We start from the raw sequence: 15,872 nt of genomic DNA, 5'->3' as shown, positions 1-15,872 counted from the left end.
GAGATGCTGGTCTATTACAATCACTAGCTACAATTCTCACTCATTTTGGATCAGACTCAGAACTGGGCTCATGATTGTAACAGCAAAATTTATAACAGATTATAGGTCAAGGATCTTAGGGTTGCTCAAGAATAGTTAAAATTATACAGATTAAATATGAGGTTACTATAATTTGTTGTACATCAAAGTGTTCCTAGATATCAATTTTGGGTGCTTGGGTTCTTATTTTAAATCGTCTTTGTGTATTTCTGAATTTTATAAACTTTCTAAAATCAGTATGTGCACAGAAAAAATAGAATAAACTTTTAAAATACTGTCCTCCCTGTATGTTTTCTATATGCTCTTTTTTTTGTTTTAACTAAAGTAATTTACATAAAACTGGTTTTTTTTAATTGAACATGATCCCCAGATGGAATCATGTGCATTCTAATTTCATCTCAAGGTCTCTTTTAAAAGTATTTGTTATATTAAAAAAGTAGCATCTTGTTCAGCACAATTTAATTACTGGTTTAACTTATATCAGCCTTGTTCACTAGTCCATTTACTAAAAATTATTAGTATTTTATAGGTATTCAGTAATTATGAAACTTGGAATAGTAATCAGCCAATTTCAGCTAGTTTCATAACATGTACTCCCTCTTTCCTTTTCTGGACATGGCTTATAGGAAATGAGAAAAGACCAAGGGACACAGGTACAGATGTCCTAGTCATAGGTTTTTTGATTTTGATATGAGAAAATGGGGTCCTGAGAGCAAAAAAAGGATTCTGCCAAAGTCGAGTGAAAATACAGATAGAAGTCATACCCTAGCAACCAGGGAACTCAGTATCATCATAATTGTTTCTACAGCAGGGACAAGTGATGGGACAGCAGCACATGCATATTTAAGTCAGCCAAATAACCCCTTCTTTTTACAGGATTATTGGTTTTAGCAATAGGAATCCCTTTCCCATCCACATCCCCAACCAGTAAGGTCTTCAGGGTAACATCCTTAAACTGCCACTCTAATTTCTCTCAGTCACAAAATATTTAGGAGCAGCGGGATTATTGATACATGCCGATGAGGTATTTATCAGTAAAGATTAAACTGGTGAATTTTTATATCCGATATAAAATATTTTGCAAAGTCATGATTTATATAAATCTCTGATATCTGGTCTTTATGAAAAGGCCAAATAAACACTTTAATAATTACCAAGTAATTTATATACACAGGTATAATTTTCTAAGTTCTGGTAGTTAATGGCTATTTCTTAGTAAAATCATTAAGTGCTTTCCTTATTCTTCACCAACAGTGCCCTTGAATTTTCTAATTTTTTGTTCTAATGACTTCAGGTCAAAAGTGGAGTTAGATAAGGATATTATGGTTTATCTTTTCTATTTCTATTCCTTAAAAGCCAATTCCTACTGTGCAGATACACGGACACTGTGGTAATAACTTATTTACAGTTCCTTATGCTGATCTTCTCATGCAGAATTTCAGCATATATATATATATATATATATATATATATATATATATAATATGGCACAAATTAAGCTAATGAGAAATATGGATTTCATGGTTATAATCTTTTTAAAACATTAACCCCTTGGACGTTACTCTACAAAAGGTACTAGACTGAGAACAGCACTTGATCTTGGTGGAAATCCTGATGGCTCTCTCACGTAATACACTGAAGGGTCTTAACAATCTCAGTTGACACAGTTACAGCATTCTTGTTAAAATGAGCTCAAGAAGAATTTAAGCACTTTGTGTTTAACGACTAATAATGTGAGCTTGAGGATAAGAACTATTTACTTATTTGTTTTGAAGAAAAAAAGGTTTACTGTAGAGAACTGAGTTTCATATTGGTTTGTATTTTGGGTTATATTGTAGGAAGGGTTAGATATTTTTAAAAACAAGGAAATTAAATTAGCTCACTTTCTTGTTGGGATTTTTTACCTGGCAGGGGATAGAAAATGGTGGTTGGTGCTTACTGCAAAATTGTAGTAGACAGAAATTCATCATGACTCATGGTAGTCACAGCAGAAAAGATGGAGTTATGGAATTTTATTGTTCTACTACTTTGGAGTACTTGAAATTAATTGCCTCCATTTCTCCCTTCCTCCCTCCCTTCTTTTCCTTCCTTTGCCCCATTCTGCCCATCAGTCATAGTGTGACTTTTTGAATTATGGCTTCTGGTGCTCTTTGCACTTTCTCTTAATCACAGCTACAGTAAAGTAAACTCCCTGCACCCCTAAACATTTACAGAGTTTCAGATGATTTCATTTTCTTCAGGGCCCCTTCTCTAGGGATTATGCACTTGTGGTGATATATAGCCAGCAGTTATTAGTCAGCCTCTGCCAGAATGATGAAGTTGCATGAAATGCTCTAAGAGAACGGGTCTATCATAGTAGGCTGCTGTGGCAAGAAGTATGAGTGTATAGGCCACTTGGCTCCTTTTAAAGGGTTGCTTGGACTGCTGATAAAAATGTGATCCCAGTAAAACTGGGGAACTTAGTCCCAGTGGACTTCAGTTTGAGCTTCTGAATTTGTCTGTAAATTCTTGGAATGCATGTCATTTTTCTGGGAACTAGAGCTTATTATTTTCATCAGATTCCTATAAGTGTCTGTGACAGCTCAAAATATTCCACCTGTCTTTTTGTCCTTATGATGGCACTTCTTAAGAAGGTATAGTCTACATGGAAGGGTCTCATGACACTGTTGTGCCACAGTACTATCTCACGGTACCATCATACAACTAAAGCAAAGCTGATCAGTGACTCTTTGTCCCTATAGCCTCCTTTATGATAGGATTCCATGCCAGAGGCCTGGCTCCCTGTCCTTGAGGAGCATACTTCCTGACCTGCTGTGACCTCTCCTGAGAGACAGCATCAGAAAAGCCAGTCTGAGATGTCCCACATGGGGAGAGGACCACAACAAGTGAGAGCAGCTATGCCTGGTTGGTGGAAGGGCACAGACACAGCGTCAGGAAGTAGACAAAAATGGAATTCTTGCCAGAATTGACTTGCTGTTCAGAGTCTCCATTAACACAGGTATTAGCAAGCAATTCACATACTTTTAAATTTTCCTTTGCTTGGAAACCAAAAGCTTAAAAAATGGAAACTTTTAGCAATCATCTTTTGTAGCAATCATCAGATAGATGTGTTGATGTTCTTACGGTTCACCATTACCTCTGTCCATGGATTAGGGGCAGGAGCACAGTGGGAATCCAAATTGGCATGTGGGCTTCCATAAATCACGTAATTTCTCTGCACCCTGGTTTCCTTATGTGTAAAATGTGAAAATTGGACAAAGTGGCCTTAAAGTTACTTCATCTCTAAAGTGTTTTAATTTTATGGAGTTTCTAAAATTACTAATTCATAACAAATCAACTGCTAACATATATTTTTTAAAACTCTACTGAACTATGTATAATAATTACTCTATACAGCTCTAATTTTACTTGAAAAGTGTTTAAAGAACTTAAACTTTAGAAAGTCCAAGCATAAAAACAGGGTAAGAATTTTATATCCAGTGTAATAAAAATGAGTGTGTAACTTAAGTGTTTTTATTGAAAAAAAATACATTAGTGCTTTTGTGAAAATACTGCTTTTTATAATTATATCTGAGAAGAATCTGAGAAATAATCTAGCCCAATCGCCTATCTTAGAGATATAGCTTGCCCTCTGTCTCCTCCCTGTGAGAATAAGCTAGAAGGTGGCCATCTGAAGCCAAGAAGTGAGCTCTCACCAGAAACCGAACCCTGCTGGAACCTGGGTCTTGGACTTTCAAATTAAATTTCTGTTGATTAAGCCACACAATAAGTGGTATTTTGTAATGGCACCTGAGCAGACAAATATACTCATTGTTCTCCTTTATTCACCCCTTCTCTGGTTTATCTCCATTCTTCTCTTCTATTTTTTAGACATAAGTTAATACCTGCAAAATACCTGGCAAGTATTAATTAAATGTTAACTATTATTATAACAGAATATTAAAAAATACAAGGACTTTACCCAGATGGATTTCCTTATTGGGGAAAAACTCAAACTCATTGCAGTATTTCTAGCTTTTGGACCTTTGCCAGTATATTCTCTATTACAAAATATATTATCCTTCAATAGCTTTTAATTAGTGGTTTTGTCATTGTTGAGAGGCAGACTGTAGTAAATATTACCAAATATAAGTAGTAATGATAATGTAGACTAAACTTCTCTTGCCAGTGGATTTTTTTTTAAAGATCTTATTTATTTATTTGACACAGAGAGAGAGAGCGAGAGCAGGAACACAAGCAAGGAGGAGCGGGAGGAGAATCAGGCTTCCCGCTGAGCAGGGAGCCCGACGTGGGGCTCAATCCCAGGACCCTGGGATCATGACCTGAGCTGAAAGCAGTTGCTTAACCATCTGAGCCACCCAGGCGCCCCTACCAGTGGATATTTTTTAACAGCCAGGAGCTAGATACTAAAATAATTTATATTACCCAAATTTTCTGTATTTAGCTGTATAATTTGCATTTTAAGTAAATTGTAAGGTTTTAGCTATAATTTGATATACCTCACAAAATCTTTCATAAATTTCCATTTTTAATAGCAACCTGGCAAAACACACTCAGCTCAAATCTGCATTCATAATCATGTCCTTCCCCTGATATATTTGTTGAAATTGGCCTTTCCAAAGGGGTGAAATAATTAAATGATTGAAAATTTTAATGATTGCATAGTTCTCTTACATCTCTTTCATGCCTTCAGCACATAGGTTTATTAACATCTACACTCACGAATAAACAAATGGAATCACTGATGTCTGCACAGAGAAACCTCAAATCAACAACATTTTAATTATTTTAGTTTTTAATACAAGGATTCTTCATTTGTAGTTGCTGGGAATGGTCAGAATCTGTTTTTGTTCAATGGCTCTTTTTTAGTCTCAGTAAATGAGAGAGGAACAGAAAAAAAGGAGAACGGGAAAGCTGCAAACCAAAGATTTTTTCCATGTAAATAAGTGTATGACAGAGTAAGTCATATTTTAATTCTAAACAAACAGAGGTTAAGTGACAAGAAGAGGAGGGAAGGACAACCTGGAAGCTTGATTAAATAAAGATACCCTTAGTAAAACTTTGAGCTTGAATAAATTTTCTTATATCAGATTTTTATGAGTTTCACATTTTAAGTTAATGCTAAACTTAGAAAAAAAAAGATCGAGAAAGCCATTAGATGTGGTGGTCTTTACACAATGGATTCTTTTGTTTTGATCTCAGGGTGCTGATCAGTGATGTCTAAGTTTTATACAATAGAAGGAGTAGAAGGTTCTTTCCAGGGAATGCAAAGAGATTGCCCTAAAATTGGAGATGAAAGAGGTTAAAGACTTTCATTGTAACTACCTTTCAATTAGTTGCATTATTTATGAAGACAAATTAGAAACAGAATTCATTTCAGATGACAGCTGATGTCTTGAAAAGGGATATGTCAGGTTAAAAAAATTGTTTAGTTTGTCAGGTTGATGGCATCTCTCAGTCATTATCAGATTCCTCACCTTCGCAATATTAATCACTTTTGTGTGGTAGGTGATAAATTTAATTCCCAAAAATTGAATTTAAGGAACACTTCCCCCCTGTCCTCCTCATCCCCATTCTGTAGCCTTGGGAAAAATCATGAACTTCTCAAGTTTTCATCCATGTTGTTATTAACCCAATTCAAAAACATTTTCCAACTACTTGGATTTTAGGAATGCATTTAGAAACTTTCCTTTTTTTCTACATTTTTTTCCACAGTTTGAAGAATTGGGAAGGTAAGACTGACAATTTTAGACAGAGGCAGACAGAGGTCTAAATTCTACTGCATCACATGAGAGTTGTGTGATCTTGGCCCAGTTTCTTAGTCTCTCTGATCTTCAGGGTCTGTATCATTTCTATCTCTGTCTCTCTAACTGTGTCTATATCCAATAAAACCAGGATAATAATTCACAAAAATCAATATTATACACTGTACAAGGACACATACCTTATAAAAAGGAATGCATGTAACACACTAGAATGGCTGCCCATCAGGACTGGGGGAGACTGAGAATGGACTCTATGGTTAAAAGTGAACACATCAAACAAGGATGTCCCTCCAAGGACTAGGGGGTGATGAGAATTTTCCTTGAATTGAGTATTATGGTGAACTCTACCTTCTATATCCAAGGTTAAAACAAAGCAGAACAAGACAATGAAATGTTAGCACAGTGGCCTTAATACTTGCCAGTTGCCTTTCCTTTCCCTCTTTTTCTCTTTGTGGAAAGTATCTTCGCATGTCTTCCTTCAGAATAATATCTAGGATTTTTTTCTAGTTACATTCATAAAATTTTTTTTTTAAGATTTTTTATTTATTTATCTGAGAGAGAGAATGGGAGACAGAGAGCATGAGAGGGGGAGGATCAGAGGGAGAAGCAGACTCCCCGCTGAGCAGGGAGTCCGATGCGGGACTCGATCCCGGAACTCCAGGATCATGACCTGAGCTGAAGGCAGTCGCTCAACCAACTGAGCCACCCAGGCGCCCCTCATAAAATATTTTTAAAGGTAATTTTTTATAATAGATATTGTACCAAATAAAAATAAATAATTGTGTCTTCTTGTGTCCCCTAAACAATTTCATAGTGCATTACAAAATACACTGTAGAGGATGAACTTACATATAAAGAGATTAAAACAGTATCTGACACATAGTGGATGGTCAATAAATGGTGGCTTGAATCAATAACTGATGATGATTATTTGTGTACTCTTACATTATCTTCCCACAATCAGAGTACCCGTCCAGTGCCCAGAGATACCGAGAATGGGAGATTTTGGACTGTGTGCAACTAGAAGTACAAGAGTCTAACTTTAAATTATTCATTTATGAAAATATAGCATGGGATTTAGGATTGTGAGAAAAATAATGCTAATCTGAAAACAGCGTATCTTGGAAAAAAATTCCTTTGCAGCGTATCAATATCAACTCTACAACATAATTGTCCCACATACAAGCTGTGTAACTTTGAGGGAGTCATTTAACTGTTCAGTAACTGTTTCTCCATATGTAGCGGGTGGTGAGGGAAAGATATAGGACAGGTGAAATCTTTAGTGCAGCCCCTGAAACGGAGCAAGCACTCAATAAATATTAACTAACATTATTTATATTAGTTTCATACTTGTCATTGGCTGTTGTTACAGGACTACATAGAATTATGGAAGGTCTGACACTATCAGGTATAAACTCGCTTTGGTGATCAGATATCTTCCACTGAACATCTTTGTTGCTGGGTCTTTAGTAAATGTACATTCAGTGAGTCTTTTAACATCTATTTTACTTTTTTAATTTTTAATGCCTTTGGAGTTTTAGAGCAATATTCACAACTATATTTTCACTATATGGTAAAATTTCCCGTTCTCATTTATCACTAGGTTGATGATTTATATCTCCCTAGTTTCAGAAGCACTGGGGACAAGCTTCAAGGAAGTTTATACACTTTTACAGGGTACAAAGTGAAAAAAGACATTAAACAAAATAGTACTACTTCCATCTAAAAGAAGCAAAAGGATTAAGTGCTTGCAAATACCAGATATGAGCATAAAACTTAAATCCAAATCTAGTATCCCAGTATAGTTTTCTAGCTGCTGCAAGAAAAGAGACGCATGGTTTCAGAGTGTGTGCATTCTCTAATAACAATCATAGAGATATTTTTTAATTCAATTATTTCAAAATCTATAACTGACTATATGTCTTTTATTTTGCAGAGAAAACCAAAATTCTCAGCTAAGGGGCCTTCCAGCTTTTCCTTCCATCTAGCAACTTTGGTATTAACTCTCCACTGTCTGCTTTGCTCTTTACTCAGAGAAAAAGTGCCCTGTTGTTATTTCAGGCTAATCCCATCCTGCCCTCTCCTTAGAACTTTGCTCCTAATATTACATTTTTCTTTCTCCCCTCTCATCAACCTCTTCCTCTCCATCTTAACACCAGACTCCTCCCTAAAACTAGTTTTGCCAGACTTATCCATGAATTACCCACTCTTAGGTTCAAGGAATGCTTGTCAGTCACTTTGCTTAATGTCTTGAAAATAATGACCCCTCTTTCCTTCCTGTCATTCTCTCCTCCTTGGTTTGTAGGACACAACTTTCTCTTGATTCTCTTCCATCTCTGTGATGACTGTTTAACTTCTTTCATATAGTCTTTTCCCTCTGCCCACCTTTGAAAACTGTGATGATCTTCAGCGTTCTGACTTTGGTCTTTTCTCCACTTTCTCCCATGTTCTTTTCTACTTGCAAAGCTTTATATACTACAATTAGCTAGAAGCGAATGATGTCCAAATCAGTATTACTAAGTCAGATCACTTTCTTTGTTCCCTTGACCTATAGATCCAGCTACAGTGTGAAACCTTCATTAAGGATGTCCCCAGAATTTCAACCTTAGTGGACCTAAAACTAAATATATCTTCCTTTCTACCCTTGACTCCTCAACTTTCCTCTTCCCTGTATTTCCCCATCTCATTCTCCAGGCCAGTCTAGTATACTGGAGTTGCTCATGGCTCATCTTCTCTCTAATTCCACACATCTAGTTCTCCAGTAAGACCAGTGGGCAAAATCTCCATAATATCCTCCCAAAGAGCTGTCTCCACCATGACTGTTTTCATTCAGGTCCTCATAATCTCTTACAGAAAAATTTATTATAATGCCTCTTAAATGGTTTCATCCTCCCTACTTGCCCCATGCAATCCATTATCTAAAATATTGCCAAGACGTCTCAAGAAAATATAATTTAAGAAATTATTTTATCATCTTTAAAAGCATTTACTGTCTCTATGTAGCTTTTAGAATTAATTCAGAATTTTTACTATGGCTTACAAGATGCTTCACAATCTGATTCTTTGGTACTTCTGTCTCACCTGACTAATTTCTACTCCATACTTCCTACTCCAGTCTCAGACACACTGAACATTTGCAGTTCCTCAGGTGTACCAGAAGTTTCCACATCCCTCCATCTTTTTCTTAGTGTCCCATCTGTCAGACACTCCCTGCTTCTGCACATGCTTGTCCCTGGGTTCGACTGCCAGTCCACTTTCTCCTCTCTCCTCATATTCTCTCCTCCCCACCTCTCTTCACCTAACTTCTGCTTGTCTTTCAAGACAAAGTTTGGAATCATCTCTTCTGGGAAGAATTCCCAGGTCTATTCCTATATCTATAAACCAAATTTGTCACCTGTTTTATGAGATTTTAAAGATTCTTTTAATGATGAGACACAACATAAAGACACTCAGATAGATGAAAGGAAGAACACTTGGTTACTTGCAGCTACAAATGAGAGAAGGGTACCACTCAAGGCTTCATGGGTTACACCCAACACAGGGTCACAGCAAGCTGGAGCTATTAGAGGTGGCTTATTTATGACAAGTTGGGTGAGATTAGGTTAAACTCGCTGTCTTCCTGGGATTGAGTATTTTGAATGATTTCACAAGCACAAAGAAGAAGGGGCCATCCTGGGTGTTAAGTGTCTGGAAACCTCTAGCAGTTGGGTATGTGCGCCTGATAAAGAAAGTAGTTGGGGTGAGGGCTTAGCAAAGTGTCTGTGAAAAGGAACTGAGAGTTTTGAGCCATGACTTAAAAACTGGGTCAAGATAGCACTGTGAAATATTATATTATACCACCACATGGAGCCAAAGGCATGTCTCTAACATAGAACCTCTCACGATGCATTATAAAGGTTTCTCTTCTTGTCTACCTCTCCTACTAGGCTTTAATCTCTTTTGTGTTCTCAATACCTAGCATGTGACTGAAATGAAGTGTTCAATTTTATTAAATGACTCTATATCCATTCAATGTTTAAAATACAAAGATGCTTGCAATAAATTATGCTTTGTTTAGAAGTAGGAGCATTTTGGTTTTTTATGATCTGCTTCTCTTTATAGATAAGAAGAATTACATAAATGCATGGCTTTGGCTCCTAGGAAACCCAGCGCTAAGTTAGTTAAACGTTTAATTGCAGGGACTTTCTTTAACCTATATTCCTAATTTAGCTATCTCTACCCCATTTCATAACATGGTTCTTGTTTTGCTGCAATGGTTATTTTTATATTTCCCTCCCTCCTTTTAAACCTTAGCTTTAGTGGTTCTATTAAAAATGTGTTTTAGACTGTACATTGCCTCAAATTGTCTTTGGAAGTAGATGGAATATAAAGGTAATAAAACTAACTAAATTCAAGCCTAGATTTATCACCTGGATCCTTGAAAAAACATCATGGACAATATTTTAAACCCTAGATGTAACAAAGATGTGAACCTGCCATTCAGTTGGATGGTTTGGATACTGGTTCTCAGCAATCCTAGGTCTCACTGTCAGTGCCAAGACCTGAGGTAGACAGTGCATGTCAGGAAGACAAAGACTGGCCTCCACACCAGGAGAGTGGGAAGACTACCTAGAGTTGCACCAAGCCTAGAGCCTGATGCTGAGCAGCCACTTCATAAAGACAGGATGTATCCTGTATATGGTTATTAATAGGAGTCAAGGGCAAAGCTGTAGTGAGAACCCAGGGTGCCACTTCCAATCAGAGGATTAGGGCAAGGGTCAGACACAAAACCTGTGATAGGGCTGGGGTCACTATCTGTAAGTTCAGGTTGAATACCAAATCATAGGTAGGGATACATACCGATCCTGAGAATTGGAGTTCTGAAGGCAAGGTGGGGATCATGTCCATAAGTCGGTCCAAGTTAAGATTAAAGTTAGGGCCATAGATAAGAAGGTAGGCAGAAAAGGAGCTTGAACTCTGACCTTGAAAACTTCAAGGAGCATCTCTTCAGTAGTCATAAAACAATAATGAAACCATTGACCTAACAATCAAGACCAAATGTCTCCTACCCCTGCAGCCTTGCTGGTTTGGGTGGATTAAGACTACTGGATTGGAGCATTCCCAGAGAGAGGCAGGTCTCCTCAGAGTTTGGTCCTCTGTGTTGATGTGTCACCATGAGGCTGAACAAGCATCATCCAAGTACTCTGTTTTCAGACACATTAATTAATCCAGAGATTCTTTTTTTTTTTTCCTCAAACTCTAGAATCTAGGTAGTTTAGAGTAATTTTGACTGTGACCATTAGTAATAATAGTTACTATGGTTTTAAAAACATTATCTCCAATCCTCACAACAACCTTAAGAGGGAGATACTGATATTCTCATTTTAAAGATACTGAAACTGGGATTCAAAGGTTAATATTATAGCTTTGGAATCACAGCCCTGGGTTTACAGGCCCATAGATTACTTCTCTGAAATCAGTAAACATCATGGGGAAGTATACTGAAGCTGCTTTATAGTTTTTGAAGGGGAAGAAGGAGACAAGTAGGTAGTTGAGTACATCTGCCATTGTAACCTTTGCTAAATTTCGCTTTTCCAGGCTATGTGATACAGTAGTTTAGAGTCTTATTTCATCCCCAGTTTGGGAACTTAGGGAGATTCTCTATATTCTCTCTTGGAAAATAAGAAGTTGGCTCATTCTGCAGATACCCACACTGGATGATCAGGGCTGCTGTGGGTTGGCCTTCTGTCTGGGCAGAAATACAGGTCAGACTCTTAAGCTTTCACAACAGAATGTCAACCTTGCCTCCCCAGTGTCTGGTGTCTAAACCTCATAGCTTTCCCTTCAGTTGATGATATAGAAATTCTGCACTACAGGCCTGTGTTGGAGGATCTGACTCTGAACTGAATGCGCGCCAACATTCATCCAAATCTCCCTTAAGACATCTGATATACAGAGTGCACAGCAGAAAGATCATAAGCTTTGGCACCTCAGAGCTCTAAGTTAGAATCCCAGCTTTGCACCAACTAGCAGTGTGAACATGGGCACGTTGTTAAATGATAACAATGGCTCATATTTATGGGGTGCTTGTTATCTATTGGGGCACAGTGTTAAGTACTCTCTATTCACTGTTTCATTTAAACCTCATAAAATCCTGTGAGGTGGGTGCTAGTATGACTATTTTAGCAATATGGGGGAAAAAAATGAAAGGTAGGAAGGCTAAGCAACTTGAGGGAGGCCACTCAGTTTATATCATGAATAGATCCATGATATGCCCTTTGGGCATAGCTGATCAATTAAATCCAGCTGTGTTAAAATAAACAAACATGTTTATTCAAAAGTAAGGCATTTGGATTTTATTGTTAAAGCTTTTTAAGGAAGGAAAGACACCAATTAAAATTTAAAGGGTTCCCATCACAGTGTTGCATGGAAAATGGATTAGGCACATGTAGAATCAGAGAGAACCCGTCAAGAGATTATTGCCTTAAGGCTGGACTGGTGAGAAATCCTGTCACTTTGGATTATGACAGTCAAAAGACTGAATGCCAGGAAGCTGCAGTCCTTTTTCCCATGTATACTCAGCCATGTGCATTTTATTTTACAAAAAATAATATCACATAGACCATATAAAATTTTGTAGTTTGATTTTTCACAGTTTGAAAATTACTTGTGTCAAAGTCAATACAATCATTTGAATATACATTATAAGTGCATGAGTGTTTGCTTCAAATTCTAACATTTTGCTGTATTATTTAATAACAACCTGATGACTTGTAATAAAGTAAAAAGAAAGGAGTTCCAAGACTTATTCTAGTTTGACATTGTTTAAAATTTGATTTGAAGGTTTGTACATTGTATGGTTTCATATTTACTAGAAGCCTTCGTCATGTTGGTCCCTACCAAATGAGATTCATAGATTATAAACCAATAGCAAGAAGAGTGCCTTTGCCTGTTCTGCTCTGTCATAATCTCAGTGCCCACATTAATTTGTTTTAGAAGTGAATATAGTATATGACTCAAACTTTTAATAATTGCAATAGAATGGTTTGATTGATTTTCTGCTTTTAGCATTTTCTATATTGTATGTTGGAAAAAAAATATTCAAGATTTCAATATTTCTCTTGGATTCAGGGGAAAAATGCAAATTTGTTTTTATACCAAGCCGATTAATTAGTCCTCTTTTGTCTGGGGAGAATGCCCTGATCCCTACAACTCACATTTTTAAAATTCTTTAAACTTAAAAACAGTCTAGTCTCAACCTGGCCTTATTTAAAAAAAAAAAAAAAGAGAGAGAGAGAGAATGAGAATTAATAAGCTTCCTTATTTCTCATTATAACTTGTATGAGACCCGGTGGTGTAAGAACTACACTATTTCATCTCTTGTATTTCCACGAAACTAGTGATGGTTTCCCTAAGTGCCATATCCCATACAAACCAGAATAATGGATTAAAACTAGAAATAAAACTTTGTGTATTAGGCCACTTCAGCCCCACTCTAAATGTTGAAACAGACTGTCCTGCTTTGTATACAGTTATTTAACTTGTATGGAATCATCTGCCTACAAAATTTAAGATGTGGAAGAATAGGCTTCTTCCTCCATTCCAGTGACTGACACATTTGCTAACCTTTCTCCTTGTAGAAAGCATAAATTAATAGTGCAGAGTCTCAAATTCAGTAGGATATATCCTGCAATGGAAGCACAAATTATGAGATCAAGAATAATTGATATTCCATGTGACCCATTAAAACAGGTTTCATTTAATGCAAGATGGTTTAAAATTGTATCTCTTTTAAGTAGGCTAACCTGAATACAGGCACCCTTTTTTGCACTTGACAGCAAAACTGAGCAATTCCCTCAGTCATTCCTATCAGAGGACCTTGAACTGAGAGCACATGTTTAATGATGCCTGGACTAGCTATTGATTAAACACTGACAATGTTCAGAGGAATTGAGACTCAAAAAGCCTCCCCCATGGCCAGCTCTACCATGCTCACTTCTTAATAAATGGCAAAGGAGGATTCTAAATGAGAGCCGCTCCCTGCTTGTCCTCAGAACTCCACAGGCAGTGGGATTAATTTCTGCTTCGCAGTCCTTTGGAACTACCATGCCTAAAATGTCCAGAAATGAATACAGATGTCCCTCCTTTTTTATTTCCTTGTTCCTCCTTTTTGAAAAAAAAATTTCTTATATGAATTTAATACATAGAATGATACCACTTCAAAGGCAGAATGAGTGAAAGCTCACCATTACTTAATATATAAAAAAATATAAGACAAATCCTGAGGAGATAATTCAGGCTGAATAAGTCTTCAAATCAAGCAAGCAGACAACAACAACAAAACTTTAAAGCAGATAAAGAATAAGAGAAAATAAAAGAGAGAGAAAGGATTCGAAGCCAGTACTGATCTTCCCACTGCCATTGCTCTGTTGAGTTGATTAGTTTCCAGAGGCTCAGATATTTTTAGGATATTCTTTTGTCTGCGTAGGAGATTGTGACCCAGAACTGTGAAGTAAGGCTGTTTCTACACTTTAAAAAAATGTGATTTTCAATGATGGAACCACCCAGCTGTTTTACCTTCAACAAACATTAATGGAACCCCTAGAGGGTGCCAGGAACATTGCTTGGTGCTTTCCCTTTTAAAGTTATTTAATCCCTCCAACAATCCTGTGAAATACTCATTATAATCTTTTTAAAGATGTGAAAACTGAAGCTTGGAGGAATTAAATAAATCTCCTACTATCAATCAGTAAATAAGAGAGACTAAAGTCATGCTGCTAGAAATTGTCAGAGCAAGGATTAAAATCCAGATATTTTGAATAATATTCTATTGAGCTGATTACCATATAATACTTACCTAGTTTTATAATACACACTTAATGAAAGGTTGTGTGGAAAGCTCAGGGTTGTTTTTTTTTTTTATTGTTGTTTGTTCTTTTACTTTTTTTCTCCCTGATTTCCTAAGGATTACATCTTTAGGGTTAAAAAAAAAAAAAGGAAGTACAAAAAGTATAAATAAAGAGAGAATAGACAACAACAACCCACCACTCAGAAGCAACCATGCTAACATTTGGGCTTCTTTCATTCCAGTCTTTTATTTGCATGTTTTTTTCTCTTCGTAATTGAGACCACGCTGCTTTTTGTGATATACTCATATAGTAGCGCACATGTTACACACATACAACCCTACATCTCATTATGTTTTAATCTAAAACTATTTGTAAAATGCAATTTAATTGGGGCAAATACCTTTTTGGTATATGTAAATAAACATCTATATCATAGGATCTTTTTTCTCTTCTAAATAATGTTGATGTTCATATTTATTTGCATATATTAGATATTTTATTGCATAGATCTAGATATTTTATTGTTTTCTAGATGAGATTTCAAGGAGGAGGATTAAGTGTAAAAGAAGTAAAAAAAAACATATTTTAAAAAATTCTTGATACCTATTGTCAAAATGTTTTCCAAATTTTAAGACAATTTGTTAATCTGTTACCACTATGTAAGAGTTCCCGTCTTATCCTTCCTGGCACAAAATTTTTTTGTCTCTTTCAGTGTTTACTAATTAAATAAAACAATGTACATCGCTTTACTTCTTTCATTAAGTTCAGATTCTAAAAATAAATGTGTCATTTGTACTTCTTTTTCTGAGTTTGCTGCTGATACTTTGCTAACTTTTTTAAATTGTGAATTTCATCTTTTTTAAAAAAATATATATTACCTTATAAAGCAAGCATAATAACCATTCGTCATCCTATTACAAATACATTGTCCTATTTTTTTTCTGAGTATAAAAGCAACATGTATATATAGCAATTTAGAATACATATATATGAAAAAAGGAAGAATATAGGGATGCTTGGGTGGCTCAGTCAGTGAAAGCATCTGCCTTCGGCTCAGGTCATGATCCCAGGGTCCTGGGATTGAGTCCCACATCAGGCTCCTGCTCGGTGGGGAGCCTGCTTCTCCCTCTGCCTCTGTCCCTGCCTGTGCTCTCTCTCTCTGACAAATAAATAAATAAAATCTTTAAAAAAAAGAAAGAATGTAAAAAATCATCACCACCACAGAATCAAACCATTTTAA

The 15,872-nt window shown here is 36.3% G+C and overlaps 1 protein-coding gene across 2 annotated transcripts in view; it reads left to right on the top strand.

The window, feature by feature from the left end:
- Positions 1–15,872, top strand: part of LOC118548702 (uncharacterized) — a 627,159-nt gene that overhangs the window by 450,353 nt on the left and 160,934 nt on the right. The gene's annotated exons all lie outside the window — the stretch shown is intronic.

This window comes from Halichoerus grypus, chromosome 1, assembly GCF_964656455.1.
Source record: "Halichoerus grypus chromosome 1, mHalGry1.hap1.1, whole genome shotgun sequence".
In the NCBI taxonomy this organism is placed as follows: domain Eukaryota; kingdom Metazoa; phylum Chordata; class Mammalia; order Carnivora; family Phocidae; genus Halichoerus; species Halichoerus grypus.
The sequence above is the reverse complement of the archived record's forward strand: the minus strand, read 5'-3'. Positions and strand labels throughout refer to the sequence as shown.